The 10395-nt window shown below is 43.4% G+C and overlaps 1 pseudogene; it reads left to right on the top strand.

The window, feature by feature from the left end:
* Positions 1–1553: 1553 nt before the first annotated feature.
* On the top strand, positions 1554–2045 carry LOC138986960 (GTP-binding nuclear protein Ran-like; annotated as a pseudogene).
* The last annotated feature ends 8350 nt before the right edge of the window (positions 2046–10395 follow it).

The raw sequence follows: 10395 nt of genomic DNA, 5'->3' as shown, positions 1-10395 counted from the left end.
TGTACCCAAGGATTCCCCCTTTATACCCAGACTTCCAAAAAGCTCTTTGCTGCTCAGTCAGACAGGCACAGAGACGCTTCTGGAAGTAACTTCGTGATGGCTGCCCAAGGAGAACCCCAAGTTCAGCTCAAACTTGTTTTGGTTGGTGATGGTGGTACTGGAAAAACTACATTCGTTAAGCATCATCTGACTGGTGAATTTGAGAAGTATGTAGCTACCTTGGTGTTGAGGTCCATCCTCTTGTGTTCTGCCAGGGTCCAGCCCTGGTGGATCCAGGGAAATTGAAGGAGAGACAGCATCAGCAAATACACTGGCTTTAACTAAATATTAATTAGAGATATAAAGAGTAATAGAATAAGGATGGCTCAGTAAGAAAATTCAGTGGTGGAAAGAGTCTGAGTAACTTGGTTTACATGGAAAACCAATAAAACTTTGAGACAAGAAGTTTGCAGCACTTACGTACGCCACAGGCATCCTTCCGTTCTCCCATGGGAGAGGAGACACTGAGGCCTCCCCTGTCGGATCTTAGAAGCCCAGGCAAAATTAGTAAAGCTTGGCAGGCCTCCGCACTCCAGATGGGAACTCAGCCAGAGATTGAAAGAAAGAATGACATGGGGAGACCAGTCTCTCTGGGAACTGATCCCATTTTTTATTTTTCCAGGGTCTGTTTTATACACTGAGATGTTATACAAAAGTCATGCAGGGTCAGCAGTCCTGACTTTTGTTAAAGTCAGGTGCTTCATACAAATGTATACAGAGGTCTTAGGGTGTTACATCATCTTCTGGCCAGGGTCCTGCTGACAATTTATGACCCTCTCCTTGTGACAGCAGTCAGTCAACCAGAACACTTATTTCTCCAGGGTGATTATTCTTAAAACAGACGCCACCTTCTGAAGGTACCAGATAAAGTTACATTCCTATAGGGTGAGGGTGTAGTGGTTTTAATTAAGGAAAGAATTTGCTTAGCCTAAGGTCTAACATGATTAATTTCAAAGGTTAATACTTATTTCTTCTATATATTCATTAATGTGTATAAGGGCAGGGGATGTGGAGACTTAGCAGCAAACATTGGCTCAACAAATGAAAAACCCTTCACCAATACAATTTCTAATCAGCCCACTATACTTATACTAATAGTTTTCTAACTTCTCTAAAGAACCTGTTTCTAGAAGGTTTAAAGCATCTCGTGCCTCTCATGGTTGGGAGGCTATGAGCAGTCACATGTGGCCGGACAAGCCTGTCAGGCAGGCTAGAGAACCTTCAGAGGAGTTTGTAGGTTGAAACACTCTTGTCATGCCCAGGAATTTTTATTAACTGGAGCTCTAATTTAACTCATTCTCTGAAAGAGGTGGTGGGGACAGCCCCCCGTAAAGTCAGAGGTGTAGGTGAGAGCACAAAGTAGTAAAGTAGGCAGACTCTGGTTTTGGGGGTAGATGCTCGAGAATTTCCAGGGGGACTCCTGAGGCTCGATCCGCCTTTGTGTATGCTGAGCCTCCTTCCTCATGACCTTGCCATGGGCGGAGTTCCTCACGCTGGCTCCCTGCAGTGTTCCATACCAACACAGGACCTATTAAGTTCAATGTATGGGATACAGCTGGTCAGGAGAAATTTGGTGGACTGAGAGATGGTTATTATATTCAAGCTCAGTGTGCCATTATAATGTTTGATGTAACATCAAGAGTTACTTACAAGAATGTGCCTAACTGGCATAGAGATCTGGTACAAGTGTGTGAGAACATCCCAATTGTGTTGTGTGGCAACAAAGTGGATATTAAGGACAGAAAGGTTAAGGCAAAGTCAATTGTCTTCCACCAAAAGAAGAATCTTCAGTACTATGACATTTCTGCCAAAAGTAACTACAACTTTGAAAAGCCCTTCCTCTGGCTTGCTAGAAAACTCATTGGAGACCCTAACTTGGAGTTTGTCGCCATGCCTGCTCTTGCCCCACCAGAGGTGGTCATGGACCCAGCCTTGGCAGCACAGTATGAGCACAATTTAGAGGTTGCTCAGACAACTGCTCTCCGGATGAAGATGATGACCTGTGAGGAAGTGGAAGCTAGGCCCAGCATCGGAAGGCTAGTTTTATAGGCAACTGTCCTGTGACGTCAGCGGTGCAGCATGTTTGCCACTTTATTACACAGCTAAGCAGAACATGTGCTTAATCTTTGGATGCTGAAGGAGATGGATGGGCTTTGGAGTAAATGTGGTAGTTTAAAAAAAAATACCTTCATTTTTTGGACCTGCATATTTAGGTGTTTTGGAACACAGTTGTTTCCTCATTGAGTTTCAAATATAAGACTGCTATAGTCACATGACAATATTAAGAGGTGGAATCTTGTTTGTTACTGTCATTCCCATTCCTTTTGTTTAGAATCAGAATAAAGTTGTATTTCAAATACCTAAAAACAAAAAAAAAAAGCTCTTTGCTGTGGCTCTTTGCCACAGGCCCTCCTCCCACCTTTCTGTCTTGAAATGTTCAGGCTACAGTTCAGGCATCTGACACCAGGTGGCACTAACAAATTGCCACTTTCAATTTTCTTACAAACGAGTTTATTCAAACAACTACCAAAACTTCAAGTTCAGCCTATGAATATATGTACAGAATGAAACTAATTCTGTCAGAAAACACTGATAAGTGTAAAAGAAGGCTGTAAAAAATATACGTTGGGGCCTGCACAAAGATGAAGCACCAAGCGGCAGCAGCAGTTGGTGGTCAGGCAAAGGGCAGGAAAGAGGTGACTGATGGAGTATGGGACCTTGAGTCCTGGGGTGGGCAGCCTGAGCAGTAATGTTCAGTGTCCCAGCAGGGGATGACAGAGTGTGTAAGAGAAAGAATGGGCAGCATGTGTAGCCTGGAGGGTAATGGGGGTTAGCATGTGTTCTCTGGTAGGGACCCTCTGTAGAGTCCACACTGTACATTAGCAAACATTAATAAGGGAAGAGATAAATCAGTGTAGGCAATGTAAGTTTGGAGTAGTCAACAGCAGATGGAACTGCTTCAACACAAATAAAAATTTTCCAAATAGAATTGCTATCATCATAATCAGTTTCTAGTTTACTCTTTTCCAAATATACTCCTTTTCATTAAAAAAAAAAAGAACAAAAATAGAGATGGATATGATGCCAGCTGGCATGTTATCTTCCTCATCCAGAGGGATAGGTGACTGAGTACTTAGGGACCACAACGGGAGGGGTGTATGACCATTTCTCCAGCCCTGGGGAAATGGAAGCCCATCTTCTGAAAGGGAGCCTGCCCGTGTCCTCAGGGAGGGTGAGGGATGGGACCTCATCCCATCCTGACACTTACCTGCAGAGGTGATCCACGCTCTATCACCATGATCTTGGGCATCTGTGGCTGGGACTCATGGTGCCTCTGTCACAGAGCTGTCCTGAGGGGTGAACGAGGAAACCTGCCCAGAGTGTATAGCACGAGGTGAGACTTCAGTGCCACTTAAATAAATGTTGGGGTACAGCAGCCCCAGCAAGATGGTAGGAGGGTGAATTCATGCTTAGAATCAAACCCCCATTCCCACCAGAAATGCTCAGAGGGCTCAAACAGAACTTGCATGCACCAGGACTCAGGGACCCTATAGAGACTGAGACAGAACTGTGTTTGAGCGTCCCCTGTGGAGGTAGGGGTCAGCAGTGGACAGGGCTCTGGGAGCAGCAGACTTGGGTATGGCATAAGCCCTTTTGGAGGAGGTCACCATTAACCCCACCATAGAGCTGCCAGAACTTACACAGGACTGGAAAATAGACTCTTGGAGGGCACAAACAGAACCTTGTGTGCACCAGGACCCAGGAGCAAGGAGCAGTGACCCCAGAAGAGACTGACCCAGACGTGCCTGAGAGTGTCCAGGAATCTCCTGGAGAGGCGTGGGTCAGTGGTGGCCTGCTGCAGGGTTGGGGACAGTGAGTATAGCAGTACATGCATGGGATCTTTTGAAGGAGGTCACCATTATCTTCATTACCTCCACCATAGTTTACTACTACTACTACTACTACTACTAAGTCACTTCAGTCGCGTCAACTTTGTACAACCCCATAGATGGCAGCCCAAGAGGCTCCCCTGTCCTGGGATTCTCCAGGCAAGAACACTGGAGTGGGTTGCCATTTCCTTCTCAATGCATGAAAGAAAAGTGAAAGTGAAGTCGCTCAGTCGTGTCCGACTCAGCGACCCCCATGGACTGCAGCCCAACAGGCTCCCTGTCCCTGGGATTCTCCAGGCAAGAACACTGGAGTGGGCTGCCATTTCCTTCTCCAATGCATGAAAGAGAAAAGTGAAAGTGAAGTCGCTCAGTCGTGTCCGACTCAGCGACCCCATGGACTGCAGCCTACCAGGTTCCTCAGTCCATGGGATTTTCCAGGCAAGAGTACTGGAGTGGGGTGCCATCGCTTTCTCCATAGTTTGGCTCCAGGTAAACAGGAGGGAGGGAACACAGCTCCACCCATCAACAGAAAATTGGAGTCAAGATTTACTGAGCATGGCCCTGCCTATCAGAACAAGACCCAGTTGCCCCTCAGTCAGTCTCTCTCTTCAGGAAGCTTCCATATGCCTCTTATCCTTCTCCATCAGAGGGCAGACAGACTGACAATTGCAATCACATAAAACTAACTAATCTGATCACATGGACCACAGCCTTGTATAACTCAATGAAACTATGAGCCATGCCGTGTAGGGCCACCCAAGATGGACGGGTCATGGTGGAGAGTTCTGACAAAATGTGGTCCACTGGAGAAGGGAATGGCAAACCACTTCAGTGTTCTTGCCTTGAGAACCCCATGAACAGTATGAAAAGGCAAAGACAGGACACTGAAAAATGAACTCCCAGGTGGGTAGGTGCCCAATATGCTACTGGAGATCAGTGGAGAAATAACTCCAGAAAGAATGAAGAGATGGAGCCAAAGCAAAAACAACACCCAGTTGTGGATGGGACTGGTGATGGAAGTAAAAGTACAATGCTGTAAAGAGCAACACTGCATAGGAACCTGGACTATCAGGTCCATGAATCAAGGCAAATTGGAAGTGGCCAAACAGGAGGAGATGGAAAGAGTGAACATCAACATTTTAGGAATCAGCGAACTAAAATGGACTGGAATGGGTGAATTTAATTCAGATGACCATTATATCTACTACCGTGGGCAAGAATCCCTTAGAAGAAATGGAGTAGCCATCATAGTCAACAAAAGAGTCCGAATCTTGGCTGCAATCTCAAAAACAACAGAATGATCTCTGTTCTTTTCCAAGGCAAAACGTTCAATATCACAGTAATCCAAGCCTATGCCCCGACCAGTAATGCTGAAGAAGCTGAAGTTGAATGATTCTATGAAGACCTACAAGACCTTCTAGAACTAACACCGAAAAAGATGCCCTTTTCATTATAGGGGACTGGAATGCAAAAGTAGAAGTCCAGAAACACCTGGAGTAACAGGCAAATTTGGTCTTGGAGTACAGAATGAAGCAGGGCAAAGGCTAATAGAGTTTTGCCAAGAGAACGACTGGTCATAGCAAACACCCTCCTCCTGTTACAGAAACCAGTACTTGAGAAACCAAGCACCACGCTTGGAGAGTTGGAGAACTCAGGTTTATTACGCCAGTGGGCACAGAGGCATTAACACTCCAAGCTCTGAGCCCAGATCAAACAGATTACAGAGTTTTTATAGACAGATGTAGTGGACAACACTAGCTGTTAATAGGCTGGTTTAAACTAAGGGGTTTGCATGCACAGGAACAGCAGTCAAGATGGGGAGGGGGATGCCTCGCCTGGACAGGCATGATTAAGCAGGTTTGCAGGTGCTGGGCAATTGCAAAGAGCAGGACAAGGGTGAGTGAGATAAACTCCAGTTCCTAGTATTGCAAGTCCCCACTTTCTGAGACTGCGTGACCTATGTGATCTAGATTTGCAAGGGGCAAGCTGAGTTACAGAGGCAGAAAGAGAAGGAGATTATGTAAAATTTTAACTTTTCCTCTTCATTCCAACAACACAAGAGAAGACTCTACACATGGACATCACCAGATGGTCAATACCGAAATCAGATTGATTATATTCTTTGCAGCCAAAAATGCAGAAGCTCTATACAGTCAGCAAAAAAACAAGACCAGGAGCTGATTGTGGCTCAGATCATGAACTGCTTATTGCCAAATTCAGACTTAAATTGAACAAAGTAGGGAAAGCCATTAGACCATTCAGGTATGACCTAAATCAAATCCCATGTGATTATACAGTGGAAGTGACAAATAGATTCAAGGGATTTGATCTGATAGAGTGCCTGATGAACTATGGATGGAGGTTCGTGACATTGTACAGGAGGCAGTGATCAAGACCATCCCCAAGCAAAAGAAATGCAAAAAGCAAAATGGCTGTCTGAGGAGGCCTTCCATATAGCTGTGAAGAGAAGAGAAGCAAAAAGCAAAGGGGAAAAGGAAAGATATACCCATTTGAATGCAGAGTTCAAAGAATAGCAAGGAGAGATAAGAAAGCCTTCCTCAGTGATCAGTGCAAAGAAATAGAGGAAAAGAACAGAATGGGAAAGACTAGATATCTCTTCAAGAAAATTAGATACCAAGGGAACATTTCATGCAAAGATGGGCTCGATAAAGGACAGAAATGGTAGGGACCTAACAGAAGCAGAAGATATTAAGAAGAGGTGGCAAGAATACACAGAAGAACTATACAAAAAGATCTTCACGACCCAAATAATCACGATGGTGTGATCACTCACCTAGAGCCAGACATTCTAGAATGTGAAGTCAAGTGGGCCTTAGGAAGCATCACTACTAACAAAGCTAGTGGAGGTGATGGAATTCCAGTTGAGCTATTTCAAATCCTGAAAGATGATGCTGTGAAAGTGCTGCACTCAATATGCCAGCAAATTTGGAAAAACTCAGCAGTGGCCACAGGCCTGGAAAAGGTGAGTTTTCATTGCAAACCCAAAGAAAGGCAATGCCAAAGAATGTTCAAACTACCACACAATTGCACTCATGTTACTTCCTAGGAAAGTAATGCTCAAAATTCTCCAAACCAGGCTTCAGCAGTATGTGAACCGTGAACTTCCAGATGTTCAAGCTGGTTTTAGAAAAGGCAGAGGAAAGAAAGTGAAAGTGAAAGTCGCTCAGTCTTGTCCGACTCTTTGTGACCCCATGGACTATACAGTCAGTAGAATTCCCTAGGCCAGAATAGTGGAGTAGGTAGCCTTTCCCTTCTCCAGGGATCTTCCCAATCCAGGATGGAACCCAGGTCTCCCGCATTGCAGGCAGATTCTCTACCAGCTGAGCCACAAGGGAAGCCCAAGAATACTGGGTGGGTAACCTATCCCTTCTGCAGCTGATCTTCCTGACCCAGGAATCAAACCAGGGTCTCCTGCATTGCAGGCGGGTTCTTTACCAACTGAGCTATGAAGGAAGCCCATAGGATCCAGAGATAAAATTGCCAACATCCGTTGGATTATCAATAAAGCAAGAAAGTTCTATTTCTGCTTTATTTACTATGCCAAAGCCTTTGACTGTGTGGATCACCACAAACTGTGGAAAATTCTTAGAGATGAGAATACCAGACCACCTGACCTGCCTATTGAGAAATCTGTATGCAGGTCAGGAAGCAACAGTTAGAACTGGACATGGAAAAAACAGACTGATTCCAAATCGGAAAGGAGTACGTCATGGCTGTATATTGTCACCCTGCTTATTTAACTTAAATGCAGAGTACATCATGAGAAACACTGGGCTGAATGAAGCACAAGCTGGAATCAAGATTGCCGGGAGAAATATCAATAACCTCAGATATGCAGATGATACCACCCTTATGGCAGAAAGTGAAGAGGAACTAAAGAGCCTCTTGACGAAAGTGAAAGAGGAGAGTGAAAAACTGGCTTAAAGCTCAACATTCAGAAAATGAAGATCATGGCATCTGGTCCCATCACTTCATGGCAAATAGATGGGGAAACAGTGGAAACAGTGGCTGACTTAATTCTGGGGGCTCCAGAATCACTGCAGATGATGACTGCAGCCATGAAATTAAAAGATGCTTACTCCTTGGAAGAAAAGTTATGAGCAACCTAGACAGCACATTAAAAAGCAGAGACATTACTTTTGCCAACAAAGGTTCGTCTAATCAAGGCTATGGTTTTTCCAGTAGTCATGTAAGCATGTGAGAGTTGGACTTTAGAGAAAGCTGAGTGCTGAAGAATTGATGCTTTTGAACTGTGGTGTTGGAGAAGACTCTTGAAAGTCCCTTGGATAGCAAGGAGATCCAACCAGTCCATCCTAAAGGAAATCAGTCCTGAATATTCATTGGAAGGACTGATGTTGAAGCTGAAATTCAAATACTTTGGCCACCTGATGTGAAGAACTGACTTATTTGAAAAGACTCTGATGCTGGGAAAGATTGAAGGCAGGAGGATAAGGGGATGACAGAGGATGAGATGGTTGGATGGCATCACCGACTCAATGGATATAAGTTTGTGTAAACTCCGGGAGTTGGTGATCCTACAGAGATTACATGCATCTAGGGGAAGGGAGAAAACAACTCTCTGACAAGTGCTGACTTGAAGGGTTTGAGGTAGCCCGTTCTCTTGATTTTTTGGTGTTACAGAATCTCCTAAGAGCTGCTCCACATAATACCTGTGTGCTGATCCTAATCCAGTCCCCACGCTGGGAAGACAGGCTTGCCTTTGACTCACCTGGTGAGCTCAGTGAGAGATGGCACCAGGGTATCAGTGGGCTGTGATGTTTGTCTAACTTCTGCTCCTGGACTGCTCCTTATGTCAAAACATTGGTAAGAAATTCTAGACCTGTATCCCATTCAACATGCCAGGGATCCTCAGATCATGTCATACTAGGATTTCAGCCACATGCAGCCTCCCTTAGAGGCAAAAATCCACAAATTACTGCCGTTGCTTTGATAGACAAGTATCCACTCTTCCAGTCACTCATAGCTAAATATATATTGAGCTCAAACCCATACTCTTCATTAGAAGTATCCCGTTAACTCTATAGTGGAAATATCCTATCAGAGGTTAAATCTGAGATGACATGGCTCCTGCATGTTAACTTTTATACTTTCAAGGAATTGAAGATGTTAAAAAAAATTCCCCTTTGGATCCCATTTTCCCATTTAATCACAGACCTTTAAAAAAATCTCTCTTGTCCCTCTCATCTGTCCTTCAAAATCAAAGTTCCAGAAGCATTTTCTGCATGACATTTTCCCAGGTTCTGGAGCATGAGAAAGTGGGTCCAAACCCAAAATACTCTGTTCCCGAACTGTGCAGTCCTGAGCTAAGTCCTATGTCTCTGTCCCTTATCATTTCATCTATGAAATGTGGGTTAACACCATATCTAATTCATAATACTGTTGTGAGTAACAATGAGTCAATACATAAAAAGCATTTGGTTAAATGCATTTTAGTCATTTTTATTTCTTTGTTTATATCTTCACTGGCTATGAGCATTTCTACCATCCCTGTGGTATAAAACTGATTTTTAATCACTGACTCTAGAGGTATGCTGACAGAAGGTGAGTGGGTCACAAAACTCAGTGTATGATGAGAACTTATCTTTTGTACATAAATATGTAAATACAGACACACATGCACAAATGTATAAATAACAGCAAAAGAAAATTTCTAGAGTATGAGCAATGTGTACAAATAACTGATTCACTTTGCTGTACATCTGAAACTAACACAAAACTGTAAATCAACTGTATTTCAATGACAAGTACTTTTCTTTTAAAAACAGGACATAATACAAACAAAAATCTTAGCAGGGCTTTTCTTTGCATGATATGTTTCAGGATATTTTCTTTCCTTTTTAGTAATTAATTTTTACTCTACTAAACACCCCACAGTACACACTGTTTCAATTATTTAAAATAATAATTTTAAGAAATTTAATTAATTTTGAGAAATTTAAGCATTCTTAGCCTTACAGGAAATCTACAAGAAATCAACTCAACTTTAGAAAAGGAACACTCAGAGGCATAGGATGGGAGACGAGACATTGGGGAAGCCCCTACCGGTAGGACAGGTCACAGGCCCCCAAATTCTACACTACATTGATTATTATCAATATTTAAATCTCTTCTTAGTTAATTAGGAAGAAAAACATGGTACTTTACTGTGTTTCATTTTGCTTTACCTTGATTGAAAAAGTAGGGTCTTATCATCTGAAAAGCAGTAGCATACACTGCTTAGATGAAGGGCTCAGAACTACAAACCTGTATTCAAATCAAAGCCCCACCACTTGCTAGCCCTGCCCTCACTGTGCCTCAGTTCCCTCATGCTTAAAGTCTCCTCAGAGGTTATAGTGAGGATGAAACAAGTAAGTATACTGTTAGCACTTATACCACTGTTGGTGGGCACTGAGGAAGTCAGCAATAAATATTTATCATTCTTATC

The sequence above is a fragment of the Bos mutus genome, unplaced genomic scaffold, assembly GCF_027580195.1.
Source record: "Bos mutus isolate GX-2022 unplaced genomic scaffold, NWIPB_WYAK_1.1 CTG314, whole genome shotgun sequence".
Taxonomy (NCBI): Eukaryota; Metazoa; Chordata; class Mammalia; order Artiodactyla; family Bovidae; genus Bos; species Bos mutus.
Note: the sequence above shows the minus strand (reverse complement) of the source record. Positions and strands in the feature narration are given on the sequence as shown.